At 32.6% G+C, this 19,865-nt stretch overlaps 1 protein-coding gene across 3 annotated transcripts in view; it reads right to left on the bottom strand.

Moving 5' to 3' along the window:
* Positions 1-19,865, bottom strand: part of LOC110996351 (RNA-binding protein fusilli) — a 77,172-nt gene that overhangs the window by 44,128 nt on the left and 13,179 nt on the right. The gene's annotated exons all lie outside the window — the stretch shown is intronic.

Genomic DNA, 19,865 nt, shown 5'->3' with positions numbered 1-19,865 from the left:
AATTCGTTGTTTATATTTAAATTCATGAACCTCTTAAAACAAAACAAGTTTATTTTGCGCCAAAAAAACGAATCCGGAAAACTGTTGCTGGTATCAATTTGTTGTATAATCTGTATACAACAAATTTTACATATATACAACAAAAGGTTTGTTGGGAACTAAAAAAAACTTTTTTGGCAAGCCAGTTTCTTCACAATGTTTTTCTGATGAGCGACTGTAAAATGTAGAAAGAAATGTCTATGGTACAAACTGGGGGTGTGAAATTAAGCTGAGCCACTTTTTTTTAATATATTCGAGATGAAATACATTTGCGCATGCCCTAAAACATTGCAGGGGTATGTGGGACTCGACCCACACCAAAATCTCTGTTATTCAGAGATTGAGTGAAAGATACCTACTAAAACCACTTCGAGAATTTCCTACAAAGGCGCGTTACAGAGGCTCCGGGGTCTACCGGGACCTCAACAGCATGTTACACTCAAAAACCTTCGGTGGAGTAAACACTAAATAGGAGGTAGGAGATGGGCATATCTTCTACTATTCACTCCACGTCTTCTACTCCCAGGATTCGTCCTAAAGCGCTCCCTCTCTTATTCTGTTGACTCCTTTTGTAGCATTACATGCTCACAGAACGATACCACTGCATTCTATACCTCGTCATTTTTTGTACAACACATGGCAAAACAAGGTTATACAGCATAGTAAGGTAAAATACTAATAAAATGATCTGGAATTAACTCTCAACTTAGCTGGACATTTTTTTTTTATTATATGTATTTAATTTTGTTATTCGTCGCATATCGACTCCTTTATATGACGTATAAACTTTTTAGTAATTGAAAAAAATACGTTTATTATAGAACAAAATATCAACAAGGTATCACTTTTTCCACGTCATTAAATTTGAACCTGTGGGCATCCCTACTCATCGGCAAAGAAGAAAGAGGGTGTAGGCCGAGAGAAAAAGCCGGAAAAAAATCTCGATACTCTAAAAAAGCAAATCATCAAACAATACTACAATATTTAAAACAAATATAGCAAATTAATTAGAAGTACTAGTCGAGGCTCTTTTATCAACTAGATAATCGCCAACTTTATAATTAGCCTTTTTATACAGCTTTTCTTTAATACATTTCTTAAATTTATTAAAACGCGGAGATAAGAGAGCTTCTGGGATTTTATGAAACAAGAGTATCCCTTTTCCCAAAAAATATTTACTAACTTCAGATAGTCTAGTACGGGGAAATTGCAGCCTGCGTCTGTTGTGAGTATTAACATTGTGCGTATGTTTTATTCTAGTATACTTATCACTATTTTTTGTATACATACATAATATTTTCATAAATATATTGAGAGGGAAAGGTAAGTTTATTAATTTCCTTGAATTAATACCTATATAAGGTTAGGTTTTTGTATTTAAAATTTAAAAAAACAGAGGTAGTCGGGATAGGCAGCTCAATAAGCCAACTTTATAAACTATTTGTTTAACAAAAATGCGGTATTTTATATCGTAAATATGCACATACAAATATTAGATCGCATTACTAGGAATCGATGTCATATAAATATATAATGTAGCATATCTTCGTCGTTAGTAATAGCTGGTTGTAATCATCTGTTTTTAATGTTGCTTAATGAATGTTTCAATTAATGCAGAGTTTAATCCCGTATAATAAGTACCCGCAATATTATTGCGCCGTCTATTGTTCGCCGTGCTACTCACATCCCTAAGGTTCGAATCCCAGCAGTGCATTTTTGTTTTTATTATGTGAAGGAAAACATCGAAAGGAAATCGGCATTGCATAGAAAAAATATAGACCGAAAATTTGATAGGTATTCAATTATTTTTATTTTGCTTCTTACGGTATTTTGCTTCGGCCTATATTTATTTCATTTATATTTTTTACGTAGTATTTGTCTGTAGGTAGTTAGTAAATTATTTGTGGGTCAATTGAATAAACATTACATAAATCTCAGTTATCTTCCAAGTACCTACATAAAAACGCAGTTAACTGTATAGGAACAAGAAATATTCGTCGGAAGCTGGTAAACCGCCGACCTAACTGTTATAAATGTGAAAGTTAGTCTGTATGTGTATTACGCTTTCACGATAAAACCAAGAAACTAATAGAAATTTCCATATATCAAAATTTTTATTTAAACAAACAAACATAAACTAGGATAACTAAACAAGTTGAAAAGCGTTTAATGTATTTGAAAATAGAATAACATAGAAGACGAGAAGAACGTCATAAATCAATTTATAGTGTCATCTAAATGAAAGTTAACTCAATATAAAATACATAAAACAAAAACTATATATACAACGTCCATAAAGATTAGGTTGGAGTGAATGTTCTCAACAAGTGCCACATGTGGTTCCTATTTCAATTTGTGCTCGACGAATGGAATTAGAGCTGGAGCGCATGCGCTGCACTAACCAATCAGAAGCTTGGAAATCATAAACAATCATGGCGGCCAAATCAGCGCGCTATTCTGATAACATTGATAGTTTAATAAGCTTAATTCACGGCTTTGCCTGATTTGAAGGGTAAGTTAATTGTTTTACCGTACACACAAACGGTAAATATTACATTTATATTATGCTATATATCATTATGATAAAGCCGATTGAGTGGCCTTGGGGCGCACTTCGAAGGTACGGATAATTCGTAGTTAAATTTCATTGACATAGTCTTGGGATAATAGAGTATAATAGTATACTATGAAGTAAGCGAGCGTCAACCTTCATCACTGTCAAATTATCGTAGACAACAGCACTGCAGATTAGCAAACCTCTGTGAAAATGTCTAGACACGATTATGCGATCATTTGACATGACATTGCGAATTTAAAAAAATTGAAAATGGAATTTAGGCAAAAACGTAATAAGCGTTACCACAGCTGTATATTGTATGTAAAGTCGGGTCGCGACACCCATTGCGCATGCTCCGGTCAAATGTCACTGACAATGGCGGGAAAGGAGCTCTTTGCCAGCCATTTTAGTTCGTTTGACGTTTCATTATAATACGATTTCGTTTTCAACAACTATATTATAATGATCATGATGCCAGGCAGGCTCGTGTTTGTCATTACTATAAGAACTACACGTTAAATTTCATAATATGAGTGGGTATTGTAATTAATCTATTTTAAAATATAAAAGTTTTAATAATTATATTTTTAAATATTTTAATAACAGTTTAAATTGAATTGGTTGTACGACCAATTAAAGTCTTAAAATAAACTTAATAATTTTCCGTATACAACCTATGAGGTAAATATAATGATAAATCAGATAAGATAAAAAAGATACTTATAAATATTTATTTTTATTGAGTTTAAAGCACGAGTCAAAACATACAATTGTCGATATTGGGACGACAATGTCACAGACTAAAAAAAATTTCATTCAACGAACGCCTCAGAAGTCAGTATAAATTTCCACAGTTGATTTAAAGACTAAAGGTTATGTTTTATGGAATAGACAGTGGCGCCATCTATGGTCTAATTGATTAACTACAATTAATCATAGTTTGAAAGCCTATTTGGGTTTATTGGAATAAGGCAACGACTTATTTTTGCTTATAGAGCTTTTTATATTATTTTTATTATATTATTCTCGCGATTTTTGGTAAACAAGTATCTCCTTTCTCCTTTATTAGTTCTCCCACGGCAAATAGTGTATTACCATTCTTGCATAAGATTTTTGTACTTTTAATAAGTACTTATTTACGGATCTTTTCACTTAAAGCCAGCCTTGAATCTCAAATCGGTAAACAGACATTCGAATAACACAGCAATGTTTATTTACGCTGTGTTAAAGTATGAAACAAATCTTTGAACAAGAACATTCGACTGTTATTAAATCATGATCGTTTTATAATTAGTTATTAAACCTTGTTGTACTTGGAATTAAGTAATTTACTAGTTATATCAATAATCAATGGTTTAACCGCGAAATTGAAGTTAATTATGAACGGGCCAAACAAGCGTGAATTCCAGTTATTGTGTACAATAATTGTTGTTCTTAGGAATTTAAAAAAACACGTTTATATATAGAACATAAAATAAACGTAGAAATCTTATAACCACTCAATAGGGTAAAGGGCGGACATATTTTAATTGTAGTGTCCGCTTAACGTTTGTCTAAATAAAATATTACTTTGGCGTATAAGTGTATACCTTGTATAACGCAGAATTTTATCTAAGGTATTTGCCCCGTCTATCCTCCCTTAAAATTTGTTTTTTATTAATTTGTAATTATTTTTATTATTACTATCTAGGTTAAGAAAATTGTAAATACTGTATATTTGATTGTAATAATGTATAAATAATTATAGGTATTGGAAATATTATAGAATATGCTACAGCTCTATAGTTAACAGACTAAAATGATTATTTTCAATTTGGAATTTCCTGAGTAAGTAGGTTTAAATGGGAATTCTATTTTTAAAATCAGATTCACCTGTGATAATACACCTTTGTCCATATAGTCTGTGGTATATTTAAAATTATTGATTCAAGTATTGCGCAAGTTGTGTTCGAATTTTTAAATATGTATGCATATTCGATGAATAAATATGACTATAGATCATTTATATCCACAGTGTACTTGCGCATATAAAAACATAAACAAGAAATTGAAATGTTAGGTTTTGTAAGCGATCGGAAATGACGGAGCAACTTATAACATGCAACATGGATCGCAATACTTATGAACACGAATACCTTAAGTGTTTTAACTATTACTCACTATTACTACTTGCTATTTTGCTCAATATAACATAGTGTTTGTACGGTCAACTATAAAAATACTATATAAATAATACTGTATCTTCATTCCATATTAAAGTTGGGGACTTATTAATTCTACTGATACTTACTAATTTTTACAAATAAATATCTATATGTTTAATTGAAAATGAAAAAAAAAATGTGTTTTTGAATTTTGTTCTATCTATTAATCGATACGGCAGTTTTTTTCAAGTAGGTTTCATTCTCAACAAATATATATACTTATATATACTTGTATTAATTTAAAATTGGAATCAGAAATTCCCGCTAAGATCACCCGTGACAAGTGAAGCAGTAACATTTATATCCTGTGCACTAACACAGACTAGAGATTATAAATGTTCCACAATATAAGGTTAATATCTACTACATAGATTCGCTTAAAGCTCACATATGGAATGCCATGCAAATTAGGCTAATTAAATTACTTGAACAATAAACTGGTATCATTCAGGTTATTCAACCTCACACGTGGGTGATACAATGTTATTTAATTTCCGTGTAATCATCTTATTTAACATAGATATGCATTACCGGATTCGTAAATAATGTGTTATTAAAATAACAAAACATTTTATTTTATACCTTTAACGCTGTCAGCATCTCCTTACTGTATTATGAAACTTATTCGTTGAGCAAGGGAAGCGCCATCTCTTGGGTCACCGGTACAATCTACCAGGTGCCAACTTAAACCTTTAATTAACGTATCTGCACTTACGCCCAAACCCAGTAACCTAGCTCAATCCATTTTTGACCATCTGATATAGACATCTTAATCCAAATATTGTAAAAATTGAGCCAATAACCAATCAACGGATTATAAATATTTTAATTTTGCAGTTTTTAATTTTATTCTTTTGTTTTTCTTTTAAATGACACTTTGTCTTTTAATGCTTGATTTCTGTTTTTTATTTAATCTGTGTAATCTGTTTTGGCTTTGTGTATTGTATTTGTGTTTTGTATAATAATATGTGTTAAGTAGCTGTTGATTACTTATTATTAAATAAATAATAGCTATCTGTCGATACAACCTATCCATGGTAGGTTGGATCGGGATCGGTTTTTGTATATTAATGACAGTTCAACTGTGCCAATATTCTATCGTAATTTTTTTACAGTTTGTTTGACGGGTCAAATGTGCATAGGTTTTATTTACTTTATTTGGTTAACATTGATTAACAAATATGAGTGTAAAATTAAACAACAAAGAGGGAAAAGATTGCATTGTGCCGTTACAAAAAATGGATTGTTTTCCTAGGGTTTGGTTATTGGGATGTAGATAGGAGATCGATGGACTATCACGGTCAGACAATCTACAATCTCAGATTGTTTTCTATCTGAGATTGTGGATGCATTATTGGGTTCGGGCGTTAAACCCCACGGCGTAAGACTTTCTTATTTATATATAATACTAAAATATATATTTATATTCTAGTGTGTTTGTGTGTGTGTATACAAAGATAATTGCCAAGGAAGACTGGTTATCCATATCATAGGTTCTTACCTAATTTGGAATCCAGTCTCCCAATACTTTTTCAACAATCTTATTGTTTGTTGCAAATATTGTATGAGAGAAAAAAAAATTATATTAATTATCGAGTTGTATTGATAAACCATATTTACATTAAAAACAATATCAAAGAAGGTAATAATATAAGATGCAGTATAAGTGGTAAAGCTGTTTTTTGCACACACAATCAAGTTAACCATGCATTTTAATTTAAATATTAACATATATATTTAAATATATATTTGCCTAAAAAGACTCCTTTAATAATATATTTTAATTATTAAATTTTAAGGTTAGTTATTAAGTATGTTAGAATAAAGTACAATTATATTTTTAACTTATTATATATAAGACAGAATTGTCAGTAACTTAATAAATATATATTTAATTCCGTGGGGTCCTAGTGCGATAAGGGTTTTTAGGGAAATATCAAAAAGGTTAGTCGACATCACAGGAGAAGGAAGAGCTGGCAGCTAACTCACACAAAGAATTAGTCTAAGTATTTATTTATTTATTAACACTTCGTTGCATTACATAAAAGGAAAATATTAAACATAATTTAATGACAAGCAACTGGCGGCCTTATCGCTTTAGAGCGATTTTTTCCAGACAACCACTGTGAGTAAAAGAAAAAACCACTATGACTATATTAGATAAGGTAGGCAAGAAGTGCAAAAATAAAAAAAGGGAAAACAAAAAAAAACATACTTAACAGAAACAAAAAGAAATAAAAATAAACTAAACTGATATATTACTAAACTGGTATATTAGAATTACTTTATTTAAATATACATAATTTAAACATAACATAATATAAGGTACTTAAAGACTCATAGCCATTAATTGTCCTATTATCACCATAGTTACTATCTTGCCGTGACGAACATCAATGCAGTAAGAATTATTTACGAATTATATATTGAAATATGCGAATTACGAATAATATATATATGTTGAAAAGAAATCGAAGAACGTCTCATCGAAGAACCAATCAAAAACCGGACCGATTTTGGTAGGATTGCAACAAATTAAACAAAATTAATATCAAACAAACAGTGCAATATAATTTTATTTTATTAAATTAAATGTGACCTTCTATTGTGTAAAATTATTCCTATATTGGTCAAGGCGCATTATAATTTAGCAAAATAAAAATATAAATTTTAAAATCATAATGTAATTGCGGAAAGGAAATATTTAAATTTAAATTTTCAGTTTGTATTTTACGTCATATCTTGCGTAGTTTTAAACTTCGAAAACCTAATTTTTCCTATTTTTAAAAGCACTTAGCAAGGTTTACATATTCATAAGGACAGAGTGGGTAAATATTTTCACTAATATACGTGAATTACGCAAGATTTAATAATTATTAAAATAAATAACCACGGACACCAGAATGACGTCAACTGTCAACTGTCAAATCCCATAACCACACAATGGGGCAAATGAAAAAAAAATATTGTTGATATACTCATACGCAAGTAATCACCTTTTCGGTTCTTGACACACGCCGTTGAATTTTTGGGACATATCATGCGCTTTCCTCACGATGTTTTCTTTTACCGTATTGAATGCGCACGACGATACGATACGACCATAACACACGTTTGAGCTGGGCCCGCCTAATCCCATAACATTTAATAAAACATTCATTTGATTTTAGCACATTAAAGCTGTGAGCGAAATCCTAGCACTACAAGGATTTTTCAAGAATAAGGGGATTTTTTTTAATGTTAAAGGGCGACTACATTTTGTTTACAATAACATCTGGGATAGTAGTCACACGCTGAAACAATAGGTCTAAGAGCGAATGCAAGTATTGCAACGTTATTTCGTAAATCTTTTCGGTGCTATCTGCTGATTTCACTGCAAATCGAATCGGCTTGGGACGCCATTACTAATTAAGGAGGTTTCACATGGGCTTGGTTAATTAGCTGTTAACATATTATGTGTTTGAGAAAACTTGATAAATTGACACTTTCGTCAACCACAAGGTTGTTTGCTTAATCATTACGTTACTTTGTGAAGCATTGAGAATTTTATTGTAGATATGAACACTCCCATTGTCACCCTCGCGAGTGCTTTGTTGGCTTTTTAAGAATTGGTACGGTGTCGAAGTCGAGTCGAATTGGTTCAGAAATACTTCGGTGGGCAGCGGGTTCATTAGTTGTGAAATGACGAACGTCGAGCTGATACGGGTTGAATTTCGTATTCTGCCAAGATGTCCGATGATAAATGTAAACTTTAATGTTAAGCGATACCGCCGCCCATGGACACTCAATGCCAGAAGGCTCGCGAGATCGTTGCCGGCCGTTAAAATTAGTATTTGTTTAGTAGTTACATAAAAGAACTTTACATGGCAATTCTGTCGGGTAACGTCTTCTGCAGTAAACGCAGTTTTTATTTACTTAGTGAATATAGTTACATAAATACATGTAGTGATCATGTACTGGTATATGATCATCTATTGGGGGCTTTTACCTTATTATAATTAATTTACAAAGGAGTTTCACTTCTGACATGTGTACTTTGTTTGCACGCATTGGAGGCAAACCGACTCGGCGTATATAGAAAGTCTCATTACAAACAAAATAACTCAAATATAAAAATAGCTACACCACAAGTCATACAATTTTTATACAAAACGCGGCAAACGGCTTATCTGATGTTAAGTGATACCAATATGGACACTCATTGCCAGAAGGATCGCGTTCAAAAGATAGAATAAGACATATATATGGGAGACGCATAAAGCATCATTCAAGAAACAAAACACTAACGAGGTCCCATTAAACGCAACCAGAAAATTATGAACCGTAACTAAATACGAAAACTATGCTAATGTGTAGCTCATCAACTTGGTTATCACGTTTTGGAAGATTTTGGGACCTTACAACTAATTTAAAAGCTTATAAATCCGCTTAATACTTATTTGTGTAATATATTATAATAAAACGGGACGCCCAAAAAGGCAGTCGTCGCAGCCCATAGACACCCATTTTTAGTGGGTGCGTTGCCGGCCTTTAAGGGAGGAGTAATTGTGAAAAAATTCAGCCGGGACCTTTGAATTTGGTCAATATAACTTATGTGCGTATGTTGTTCTAAACGATAACGTCGTTAACGGTTTTGGCTGTATATACTTACGTATTATATGTATATTGTTATTGCTATTTTATATTCATAGGCGAGTGAGGGTCCCTCTCGCCTCTGCTAAGCTCTTGTTGCAATAAGTGACGCATTTGACTGTCTTACTACAGAAATCTTCCAGTTGCGATAAACGGTCAATCCATATTCCTTTGTGTTGCAGAAGTTTACGCCGGCTTTTTCTCTCGGCCAACACCCTCTGTCTTTGCCGATGAGTAGGTATGCCAACTGGTTCGATATTATGACGTGGAATAAGTGATACCATGATGATCTTATGTTCCAAAATAAACGTATTTTATTTTATTTTAAGCGGGCTGTTCGGGGTATTACTTGTGTTTTCGAGGGAGTCGGTATGGAATAAATTTAAGGAACTAAATATTATGACATTATTCGTTCAATATATTCTTGAAGCCTTGTTGTATGTACAAAAAAACTAAAAACTATTTTTAAAAAAATGGTGACTTTCACCAGTGTAATAAGCGTAATAGAACTAATTTGAGTGTGCGACCAACCAGGCTCCAGAAGATAAACCACTCCTTATATCTATATTTTATTCGTTTTTACAACAAACTCCCAAGCGAAATTAGAGAACTACTTATCAGTAAATAAATTCAAAGCCCTCATTAAAAGTAAATTAATTACTTAATAAAGCCTTTTATAAATGTGACGAATACTTAAATGATCCTAATCCTTGGGATTGATTTGCTCCAGTTCAAACAATTTGTATTAAAAACTTGATTTGGCGATTGAAAAGAGTGTCAGAAAGTTTCTTGCCAGTTCTTCTTACCCGCTCTACGCCCTTGACTTGCGAACTGGTAGTAAATGTAAATTTACAATTAATTTAATGTGTTTTTCTTGCGTTCATAAGTGTACTTGTTTGCCTATAAGAATAAAGATATTTTGAGTTTGAGTTTGTTCTGAACTTAATATTTTGGGTGAATGCTCTGTACTTTACATCGATCTGGAACAACAGATCACCGGTGCTCCAAATATAGGAGATAATAAGATGCTGTTGGTTTAAAGAACTTTACTCTCATTACATACACACACAAACAAAACATATCATGTAAGAAAAAAAGTTAGTTCCATTGACTACTTTGGCGACTTTGGCTTTGGCGACTGTCATCCCTAAGGTTGTAGGTTTGTACTCCAACTGTGTACCAATTGTAGCATGTGCGTGTCGTATTCGGAAAACTTTGTGAGCAAAGCATACCTTAGAAAAGTCGACGGCCGCGGCGTGCTGAGAAGGCTGGTAACGTACTTCCTTATAATAAACAAATTATCACAAAAAGACATAGAAATCTGAAGCCGAAACCTAAAGGTTGGAAACTAGGATTTTTTGTAAGTTGATTCTTTCAATATGGTAGAATACAGTAATGTGGGTTGAGGGGGAGGTTATTTGTCAGAATTTTTCGTTTACTTGTAATTGGTTAACAATTTGGCCAATCACAGTCAAAGTTTCGTCTTTATTTTATATTTCGATCGGCTTACTAATTAAGCGGTAGGTATATACAATATAGTTATACAATTATACGAGATTTTTATCAAAACGGTGCTGTTGAAAGTCGAGTGCGAAATTAACATTTGAGAAAAAACTCAACTTTCATTTAAGGTCAGAATAAAGAGGTGACATTACAATGTTGTCTTAATGATTTGAAGGTTTGTAAAAGCTGCCAGACTGGTAATCAGAGCTCCACGTAAAAAGTAAACAGGCAAATTTGAATTTCGAACGTTTTCTGCACTTACCACATTTGAATTTGGAACGTTTTCTGCACGTTTACTTGATTTGTATTTGGAACGTTTTCTGCTCTTACTAGATTTGAATTTGGAACGTTTTTTTAAATTTGTATTTGGCGAAATTATTTAAAACAACAAATAAAGAACTGTTTTGTTTTAAGATTTCATCTTCCTATTGCGATTGATTATTCGTGAATTAAGTTGGATAATACAAATTAAAACAAAATTAAATACATAACATACTTACATAATTCTGAGGTTATAAATTCAACATTGAAAAAAATAAACGGTAAAGAATATAGAGTTTGTTCCTAGTAGTAGAGACTCTTAGACCGTGGGACTTACCTACAAATGCCCTAATTAAATATTTAAATTGGTAGATATTACTTGTGCGTAACCCCAGAGCTCGTGCATTCCTAGCTCAGCGAATAAATGCTACAACTAGAAAATGCTGCCAGCGTTAAATCTATTTATTGATTTTTGATAATTATTAATATTACTATGTAGGTTAATATGGTAAACACAAATTTACCACACGCATAAAATTTTGCTTGCGTAATGAAATTTTATTTGCTATAAATAATGTTATAAAAATTGACGTCAATGAATTTTAATTAATAAACTAAACAATAGAAGTGATGAAATACATGCATACGAAATTTAAAATCACTACATAGTATAAAACAAAGTAGCTTTCTCTGTCCCTATATCCCTTTGTATGCTAAGTATGATGCGGTTTTTTTAATAGATAGAGTGATTCAAGAGGAAGGTTTATATGTACAATAACATCCATTAAATAGTGGAGAAGTACTGTTATTTTTGAGGTTTCTAATGTGATATCGTAAATAATTACATTTTTTCCACTTACATTGCAAACGCAGGCTGAGCCCTACGAGTTTTATCAAAATAATGTACTAAGTATTGTACACATTGAAAAGGTCTACAGAAAAGTCCGTGATGGTATATGACTATTTTTATGGATAACCCACATTTTTATATACAACGTTCACAGATTTTCTGTAGTGTATTTAGTATCAGCATTTCACCCGTGCGAAGCAGGGCCGGGTCGCTAGGTAAATGATATTTGATTGATTGATTGCAGACACTTTTAGTCTTCGAACGTAATAGTTTGAATGAAACTATCGATAGATTTGTTACGCGATAAGTGACATGACTCCATACGGTATCGAGCTTTCTAGGATATCCTGTATATTATGGAAATCCTCTGGTAAAATGTTTATTTAACAGTTTTTAAACTTTTAAATAGAAGCCACTTTTATCAGATGTACGGAGTATTATTTAAGAGTACTCGCGAAAACGATGTGAAATACAACCTCCAAACTTCCGATCATGGGATCAAAGATTCCGTGTCTGTTACCATGGTTACAATAATTTTATATTAAAAAGACGTCACCCCTGCTTGAAATATGCCCCTGCCACAGAATACTGACCATAAGCCCTTCTGAACAGCGCCTGTCAACGCCAACAAATGTCCGGAAAAACAAAAGCGAAAGAGAGGTCTTAAGCCCTCAGTTTCAAACTCCCAAGCGAAATTAGAGAATTATCACTAAATAAATTCAAAGCCTTCGTTAAAAGAAAATTGATTAATAAAGCCTTTTATAAATGTGACGATTACTTAAATAATCCTAATCCTTGGGATTTATTTGCTCCAGTTTAAACAATTTGTATTAAAACTTGGCGATTGAAAACAGTGGCGGAAAGTTTCTTGCCAGTTCTTCTTACCCGGTCTACGACCTTGACTTGCGAACTGGTAGTAAATGTAAATTTACAATTAATTTAATTTTTTTGACGTTCATAAGTGTACTTATTTACCTATATGAATAAAGATATTTTGGGTTAAGTTGAGTTTGAGAAGAATAACTAACTAGCAAATGAAACAATACAAATAAATAATACAGAAAGTACGAGTACTAAACTACCCAATTAACGGTAAACAGCAAGACAGCAGGAAGCAAGCAAACACACGGGCCAGAGTAGCACAGTGCAGCAGACCGGAATGGCGGGATTTGGGTATTTTGGATATGTGCCTTATATTGTATATGTATTTAAAAACAATGAGATGATAGAAACATAAATGTGATTGAGTGTTAAAAGTTTTAAAGGCGTTTTTATTATGTTTGGTAACTGTTTACTTAAGCCTAAACCGTATTATAACTGTGTTAACTGTTATGTGATGATGTAAATGGATTTTCGAAGTTTTTTTTTATAAATATTTTCTTGATGATTCCCCCGTCCCCGACTATGTAGTCGTCGGAGGTATTAAATTTTGGTCGGGTTTACAATTCATAGATTCGTGTATGATTATTATTGTGTAAGCCAGATTGTAATTCGCAGACTCTTTTGTGAACTTAATTGTAATAAAAAATTACGTATATGTACATTGTACACGCAAATAAAGTATTATTACAATAACTCGTTAGGATATTTTCCATGTAAAAACCTGATAGTCTGTGGACAAATCCTCTGTAATAAAGTAGTTACAACGGAGCACAAAGGTTATAATTAGTCTTTGCACGTTGACGCTAATAAGTCTAGAAGATCTTTAATACGCACGATATTCTGTCGACTTAGCTTATTTATGTATTAATATACAGCTAACATAAATTGTATATATATGTATTGATTGTTTGTTGCATAATAAAGGAAAATAATTGGCATAATGCTGAAGAAAGAAGGCAGAATGCTGTATTTTGTGTGGCTACGTGTTTTAATCTCATAAACACACAAATACAGTAGGTACTTGTAAAGTTAATTCCCAAGAGAGATCAATATGGCTGTACAAAGTTTGATAACATTTTCTTATTCTGCAACTGTGTTCATTACTGCGGAAAAGGATCGGAAAAGTTATCGTTGTAATGTAAGATTTATCAATTAATATAAAATAATTAATGGTTTTCCTATTACTTTACAATCAGCTGGTTATAAAAATCTTTTCTTATACAAATTCTCAGATATCGGCCTAGTCTAGCAGCAACCCATGTACTATTTCTTTCCAATATGGTTCCTAACATCCTCGACATCATCTGGCCATCACCACTTCAACCTATCTTGGCTCAATCAGTTTCTAACAGCATGCGTGATACTCCAGCCTCTAAATATACCAAAACGCATGTCAAAAGTTCAATAAAATACCTGTTTTAACTGATTAGATGTGACATTGAAAGATGAAGAAGCTTCACACAATAACATAATGGAAAATCTTAGCTCTGATATATGAAGAGTATTTACCGACATAGCTACTTATATGTTATTGAAGTGGACCCTTGAATTGTCCGGTAAACATGCAATTTGTAAATCAAACTCTTGGCGAACAAATAAATGTGTCGAGTATTTGAAATGTTTCACTACTTTGAAATTATAAGAAATGTATATGTTAGGATGAAGGTGACTTTAGAACAAATGGGCAGAAGCCTCACCTCGACCACCACCGCCAGGTGGCAGGCACTCTGAATGCCAGAGGGCTCGCGATGTTGACCTTTTAAGAATTAGATTGACTCTCTTCTAGAAGGACCGAATATTGGTTTAAAAATACCTCGATAACAGTTCACCAAACCGATGGCATGACAAAAAAGAATTTTGCAGATTGTTTCGATCGTTTAACCAAATATTATATTTAAATTATGTAATATTTTTAGTTAAAGAGCAGTGTCGGCCTATTGGCTGAGGTCGTAGGTTCAATCGCCGGCTAAGCTCCAATCGACTATCTGTGTATGTGCGTATTTAAATATCGACTTAGATCCCAAAATTCGGCGTGTGTCACGCACAGGAGGCTGATCACATGCCTATTAGAATGACAAATGATCTTGAAACAGATTTAGACATCTGAGAACTAAGTTTTTTTTCTAATATGTATGTAATATGTCTATTTCAGTTACAGAGAAACATCAATCAAATCACGTTAATACGCAATTTGAAAGTATTTAACTGTGTGGTTTACAAGTATATTTAATTACACGCATTTTAAGTAGGTTTATTTTAACGTATGATACATACCTGAAAAATATTACATGACACCTTACCATAGATAACATTTAATGTACGATTTTTATCATCGTACAGACAATCGTAAACCAAATCACATCGTAAATTGTTAAGTGACATACTGTGTTGCATGAGCTTCGTGAAACCAGTTCCAAAACTAGTACAGTACCCAACTTTTATAACACACGCAATTTTAATTCTTATCACCTTGATATAAGACTTAAACTCTATCAAGGTATCATGCCACGGATGAAAAATTTAGGGACACATATTTATTGCTAGCAATTAATGATGGTTTTAATATTAATCTTATTAAGTTGTGTTTAATATTTTTTATCAGATTACATAAATGCAAATTTTATGTTGTAACTTGAATATATAAGAAATTTTAAATTTAATTTCAGCACGTAGATAAATACATGTACGAGACAACTATAAAGGTGCTTTATCTACATTCAATTCTCATGAAATTTGGACTTTAATACTTGGTATTAAGGTATATTATACAAATTTAACACTTGTTATTACAAAATAAAGCATTGCGACGTCAAAAACGTCTTGAAGTTTGACGTACGTCATAGTTCGCGCCATTTCTCTCTGATTCGTTATTTAGTCTATAACCATATTGGAACGAATATATACCACGACAAACATTTGTACTATTACTACAAATTCTCGTATTGAAATAGTCATTATTTAATTGTATTAAGGTGTATTTTGCAATGCACATCTTATCAGTAAGATAGGGTTCGAAGGGTTCTAAACAACCCTTTGCTGACATTTCGAATTATGTAAATGCGTAAGTATGATTATTTCAATACAAACTTGCAGTTCCTAAATTTACCATATATTTTGTATAACAAACTTAATTCTTCCTTCAGTATTTACAGTCAAAATAAAAGTAGCTGTTTTTAAATTAAAAAGGGTAGTAGTGTAATAGAAATACACGCTATAGTTGATGTACTCGTTTAGTAGTTACATAGTAGAAATTTAGATGGCAATTCTGTCGCATGACGTCTTGTTCCGTAAACCCAAATTTTTATTTATTTATATTATCATTAGCACGTATACAGTGTGAATACCTACAGATATACAAATACTGGTGCATGATCATCTATTGGGGCTTTCCCTTAGTAATAACTACTTTGTACGCACGCACTTATTTATTATTATTGGTTGTGATCATGTTTGACATGTGCAAGTTATTCTTGGCATAATTATTAAACTGCGTTTTCAAGGATGTTTTAAGTGGATTCCGGGATGTCTAACAATATGATTCGTGTAATTGTTTTGGGATTATTCCTGTGATGGACAAAATAATATTGGTATCGATACTTTGTTAAGGGGCCTCTTTTTAATGTCATTTCTAAGATCTATTGTTTCTTGTATAGGCAGCGGCACGTAAGTCTAGCGCTGGCCGATACGTGGAGGGGATTGCTGCGCATGTGTACTGTGGTGCGGGGGACGGAATGCGACTGGAGAGCCAATCGACGCTCTTCATTCCGCTGGCCCCCCTCAGGTACCTTATTTTTTACTTCTGCGCAATAACGGTCAGCGCTAGAGTTTCGTGCCGCTACTTGTAAGTTGTAAGAGGGCTGTTTATGTTGTTTATTCCGTAGTTATCTTGATCATAACGCAACAGTGGTGAGATGGTATTTACTATTTACACAGTCAGCTACATTATTTGACGTACGCCAGAGTTATAAAATAATAAAAATTACTCAAGCGCTAAGACGCCTTTCCATCATTTTTATGACTTAACTTGTCAGAAAAGATTTACATTTAATGAATTATGCGAGAAAGTTTACCTAGTAATAAATTGTTATATTTTTATTTTTAAACGTGATTAAAGATAGCTTCACCTGTAAAACCAAATAAATTAGTGACGCTACAACCTCTTTTTAGGTCTAGGCCTCAGATTTCAGTATCTGTTTCATCATCATTTGTGAATCTAACAGGCAAGTCCTGTCACAGGCCGTCGATTTTTTGGGTCGAAGGTAAGACAGTTTCTTAAGGTTCTTAAACTTAAGGTACTATTTTATACACCTTTACTACCTGTACCTGCCCAAATAACCACTACTCAAACTTTATAGTCCCTGGTCGTTCTTACCAGTATAGACACACACAGAAGAACTTTTAGCTTTTATAAAATAACGAAGGTCTGGCCGGCCAAGCCATATAATACATATAGTGTTGTTAAATAGTACTTCATAAAATTATATATAAAAACATAAAAATACACCCAAACAGGACAAGCAAGATTTTTTAATAAGTACATTATATGGAAAATTATAGTGTTTATATCAGCTTTAAAATGGGAAAGACCAGATTTCGACTATACTACAACTTGTTTACATAATCACTCGTGCGCTTAAAAACTTTCCATCCAGTTTCCATGTTTGTATTCTTAAAATTTTTATATTGTTTCACTGTACAGGATTGGAAAACTATGTGAAAAAAGTTCGACGTGGCTTAGACTGTATAATATATAAAACATATAAAAACACATTTTTTTATTTATTGTTTTCTTTTCTTACTAGGGTTGCTCGAAAGAGATCGCTTGTTAGCGATAAGGCCGCCCGTTGCATCCCTTGTAATTTATATATATGTGTTATTTGTGTTACTTTCTAGCAACGAAGTGTCAATAAATAAATAAATATAAAAACACTAACTAATTAGATATTCTCTCCCTTAGAGACACTTTTGCCGTGTTCCATGCATCTCGTTTTCAAGCATATACAATGTACGGGTAATATGTGTAGAGTAAATAATTGCTGCTGACGTCATAACTAAATAAGAAAATCAATGACAGTATTAAATCTAATAATTCAAATATAATTTAATATTTTTTATTTTAGTATTAAGTACGAAATCCGAAAAACTGTTCACGGTCAAGACCTAATGTCTAATTAACTTTGAATCTAAGTTTTTGCACCAATTTGTTATATCCCTGTGAATAATCTCCATTAATTTCGGTGTCGGCTTAAAAACGCTTATGCAATAGTATTACATTTTTTCATCATTATAAACCCAGTGAAAAAAACTTAAATATTATCTTAGATTTTTGTATTGGTTTCATAATAATTTGTCAATTTAATACGAAAGTAGGTGAACAGCGTTCGCGACACACGCCGTCGATTTTTTGGGTCCAACCATGTCAGTTTCCTTCACCGTTCGGGCGAATGAATACGCACACAGAAAATCAATTGGTGTATAGCCGGGGATCGAACCTACGACCTCATGGATGAGAGTCGCAGTCAGCTACTTGGCCAAGACTGCTCAAACAAAACACACCAGTACATATCTACATGTAAATACAACGAATCAGAAACGAGACATTATGTCACGGGCTGGATGAATAACTGATGTTAAGTGATGCGCCGCCCATGGACACTCAATGTCAGAGGGCTGGTCTTTTAAAAGCTAGACATAGGATATATTTAAATAAATGTTCTAAATAGTCTTGATGAAGTTGAGGCAGTGTCTAAGGCAAAAACAGTACAATAGAATTATTGATGAACTGTTGGAGGCGATGTTTGCCAACTTTATTTGTGCCTTAGCCGTCTTAAAATTCTTATGCCTATTAAACATTTAACATATAATGTTTAATATTAAAATAAAATAAAATTGTTCACTTAAAAAACTTATATAATAGGTTTTAGGAAGAAATTACTTGGAAATTGTTATCAAATAAAATCATTTATTTATATAGGTAACACAATGTACATGTCGGCGTTCCGCCATAATTATCACGTCCAGACTCCATTATAATGAAAACACACAACTAGTATCACTTGATTTATTTATCACACGATTTTAGCACAATAACTAACTCAAAATGCGAGCTGCCCTCTTATTTATACAAACCAACTGTCGTTTTAAATTTTAACGTTTAACAACTGTAAATTCATGTAATCAAAATTACTGTACAATTAATTACGAAATATAGTTTAAAAATCAACATTAATATTATAATGAATTTTACATAATTCCAAATGATTTATTTTACACAAATTACTTTACTTTACAATTTATTTTAATAACAAAACGACCATTAATAATAACAAAGTTCGTCGACAGATGGCGTTATTTACAAATATAAACATGGTAATTATTACACAGAATAATGTGTTTAGAATAACAAAACGACCATTAATAATAACAACGTTCGTCGACAGATGGCGTTATTTACAAATATAAACATGGTAATTATTACACAGAATAATGTGTTTAGAATTTACTTTGAAAGTTTCTAAAGTTATATAAAAATCAATCTAAATATTATTAACATGATTTTATATTAATTGGCGCCCATACGGCCATACTGACTCCAGCGCGTCCCTTGCGCTGTTTTAGGTTGTAACAAATTTAAACAAGGCAATTATCATTACAATTAGCCAACACATAAAGGCATTACTCATTACATCTAGCCAACACATAAGGCATCGCTTATCACGAGATCTAGCCAACACATAAGGCATCGCTCATCACGAGATCTAGCCAACACATAAGGCATCGCTCATCACGAGATCTAGCCAACACATAAGGCATCACTCATCACGAGATCTAGCCAACACATAAGGCATCACTCATCACGAGATCTAGCCAACATATAAGGCATCACTCATCACGAGATCTAGCCAACATATAAGGCATCACTCATCACGAGATCTAG

The sequence above is a fragment of the Pieris rapae genome, chromosome 5 (genome assembly GCF_905147795.1).
Source record: "Pieris rapae chromosome 5, ilPieRapa1.1, whole genome shotgun sequence".
In the NCBI taxonomy this organism is placed as follows: domain Eukaryota; kingdom Metazoa; phylum Arthropoda; class Insecta; order Lepidoptera; family Pieridae; genus Pieris; species Pieris rapae.
The sequence above is the reverse complement of the archived record's forward strand: the minus strand, read 5'-3'. Positions and strand labels throughout refer to the sequence as shown.